General features: G+C 36.5%; 1 protein-coding gene across 4 annotated transcripts in view; it reads left to right on the top strand.

The window, feature by feature from the left end:
• The first annotated feature begins 2,160 nt into the window (after positions 1-2,160).
• The window catches only part of LOC103156896 (nardilysin-like), a 17,104-nt gene continuing 16,216 nt past the window's right edge, over positions 2,161-3,048 (top strand). For 2 of the 4 annotated variants that reach the window (XM_007579104.2, XM_016664749.1), the window contains exon 1: positions 2,162-2,256. The gene's annotated coding sequence lies outside the window, so the exon portion shown is untranslated. Of the gene's footprint in view, positions 2,257-3,048 lie in introns of all 4 variants that reach the window. The other 2 variants (XM_016664752.1, XM_016664751.1) reach the window with 2 other exon arrangements.

Below are 3,048 nucleotides of genomic sequence, written 5' to 3'. Positions count from 1 at the left end.
TGCTTGTAATTTTTTAAGAAAACGGTGGTGTCATCTGCTAACTGGCTAATGATTAATTCTGTACCAAAAACATCTAATTTCTCAATGTCTTCACAGTTTTTAAGATAGATTGCTAACATCTCTGCAACTAAATTAAAGAGATATGGGGAAATGGGAAACCCTTGAGGAATTCCAACATTAATGTTAAATCTAGCTGTGGTGCCCTTATGCAGTATTACACAACTATTTATGTTTTGATATAGGTCTTTAATTAAGTTAATAAAGTTTGCTCCAAAGCCTAGATGTTCAAGAACTGAGAATAAGAATTGGTGTTCCACCGAGTCAAAGGCTTTATAAAAGTCAAGGAAAAGAATAAAGCCATCATCTTTAATCATGTCTCTATATTCAATCAGGTCCTTTACCAGTCTAATGTTGTTGTGGATTGATCTTCCTTTTAAGAAGCCAGACTGCGATTCAGCAATAATGTTTGAGATTCCTGTTTGGAGACGCATGGTAAATATGTATGTTAGTAATTTATAATCTGAATTTCTGAGTGTAATTGGTCTTCTATTCTCAATAAATCTTGGGTCTCTGTCTGGTTTGGGGATACAAATAATAATTCCTTGTTTCATTGTAGTAGGTATAGTATGATTTTTAAAAATTTCTGTAAAAACTTGATGTAGTAAAAATGTTATGTCTTCCCAAAAGTGTTTATAAAAGTTCCCTGTGAGTCCATCTGGACCTGGTGCTTTGTTTAATGATAAGCGATTAACAGCCTTATCAAGTTCTTCTATCGTAATATTGTTGTCACAAGTTTGTTTGAAATTATCTTCTACTTTAGGGATAAATGGTTCAAATTTTTTAAAAAAGGTAAGAGATTTTTGTTCTGAGAATTTGGAGGTATACAAATTGTTATAGAATTTAAAAATCTCTGTTGATATTAAGATTGTGTTATTGGTTTCAACATTATCTACTATTAAGGAGTTGATAGAATTTTGTTGTTGTCTTCTTTTTTCCAAGTTACAAAAGTAAGCAGTGTTTTTTTCTCCTTCCTCTATCCATCTCGCTCTTGATCTAACAAAAGCTCCTTTAGCCCTTTGAATATATATTTCATCTAGCTTAGGTTGGAGGAGTTGTACTTTTTGTTTGTCTTCAGTTGAGGGGTTGGGTTTATTGCAATATATGTTAAGTTGTTGTATAATATCAAGTTCTTTTTTTTGGAGTTCTTTTTTAATTTGTTTACTGAATAGATAGAAAATTGTCTTACCTTGTACTTTAGGAATTCCCATTTTTGAACAGGACTATTTAGTTCTTCAGAGTCCTTAATATCTTGGATTAGTTCTTTGGAAATGGGACCATTGCACTCCGGAAGTGAAGGCGGCGCTATTTCCTATATTATCCGCGGTCTCCAGATTTTCTTTTCTTTTGAAATCTGTGATAGATCTTCATCTTTAGGAAGGAGTTTCACTCTCAGCATGTATTTGAACTTCTCTCTTATTTTCTTCAGCGTAGCTCACAGTTTTTAACAAATTCTGTAGCTTTCGGTGTACTTCTAACTCTGCTCCTTAGTCGCATCTTTTCCGGCCTGCTGCTGCCTCTAGTGGTGTGGAGGTGGTAACACAACTAACATAATTACATTACTAATCAGAATACTATTAAATCTTTATTATTTATTATTAATTCTGTCATTACTTGAACCAAAAAAGATAAATTATCTAGCAAAACACCATCAGAGCTAATTAAAATGACATAGACGAGACCTTTAGACCTTTATACATTATAAAATACATTATATATACATTATATATACATTATTGGGGTTACTTTTGAGACATGGAGAAATTTCTCAATGGAAAATTTGAACACACTGTCAGCATCAGCCCTAAAACTGCTATAGTCAGTCTGAATGTTGTGATATAATTGTGTGCTTCATAATGAATTTTGCTCATTTTATGAAAAATTCATAATAGAGTCCTCCAGTCCTGCATAGTCCGTTCATATGTAAATATTCAACTACAATTTTATTTTTCCTCTAGAATATTGTTGTGTCTGTGTCGATGTCAGTTTGGTTTTATTTGTGTTTGGAACAACTTGTATCTTAATAGAGCTCAATCAACTGTAACATAGCGACACAAAATGTACCTCGAGCTTTTTTTTACTGCTGATCACGCAGCCTGTTGAGCTCTCGACCAATCAGAGCGCTTCTTTGACGCAGCCGCAGCTTCGCTCCAACTACAAACTTGAAACTTCAGCAGCAGCTGTCAAGCACACATCCAGGTAAGTTTTTCTCCTGCCGGTACCACAGGTCCAAACTGAATTTCAGAACCAACACAGGGCTCCTGACAAAGCCGAACTAGAAACGGGCTGAAGCGCCGGCTCAAACAGTTAGCCGTTAGCAGGATTATTTAGCAGACTGTGTCGCTAAGGCGGGTTAGAAAACACCTTGGTTCAATTCCAGTTCTTGTTAATTTGTCCTTTTAGAGCTGCAGTTTTCCAGGATGTTTATAAGGTTCAGCTCCGACTGCTAGTCCGCTGTCTGTTTTCTGGATGCTAAGCTAGCAGCTCCGCTCTTAAATCGGGTGATATTAACGTGAAATTTTGCTCTCTGTCTCGAACGCTCATTCAACTCCAACGTCATATTCTGCGACGCGCCAAACTGCTGCAGGAAAATCCAACATTTTTCATTTGTTTTTATTTTTCCAGCACCGGGAGACATGTTGGAATATTCTGGACATTCCCGTTTAAAACAACAGGTTAATGTGAATAATTCGGCTGAAAGTTTTAATATGTTTTTAAAGTACTCTGGGGAAGATATTCCCATACTGTATCTGCTGGTGATCAAATTCAGCTTAATTCATTTACCTGCATTGACCAGCAGGGGGCGGGGCTAATTCACAGACCTGGATACAACTCAGATTGAAAGCTTGAGGTTTTTATTGTGATAAATGTTATCCATGGTTGCTGAAAGGTTCTGTGCAGAAAGATATCTGAGCTGTGGAGCTGCAGGAGGAGCTCTGTGTGCTGAGCTCTGACACCAAATGCAGGGCCGTAACGCAGAACCTGGAGGCT

Source organism: Poecilia formosa, unplaced genomic scaffold (genome assembly GCF_000485575.1).
Source record: "Poecilia formosa unplaced genomic scaffold, Poecilia_formosa-5.1.2 Scaffold508, whole genome shotgun sequence".
Lineage (NCBI taxonomy): Eukaryota > Metazoa > Chordata > Actinopteri > Cyprinodontiformes > Poeciliidae > Poecilia > Poecilia formosa.
This window is presented reverse-complemented; position numbering and strand designations above follow the sequence as displayed.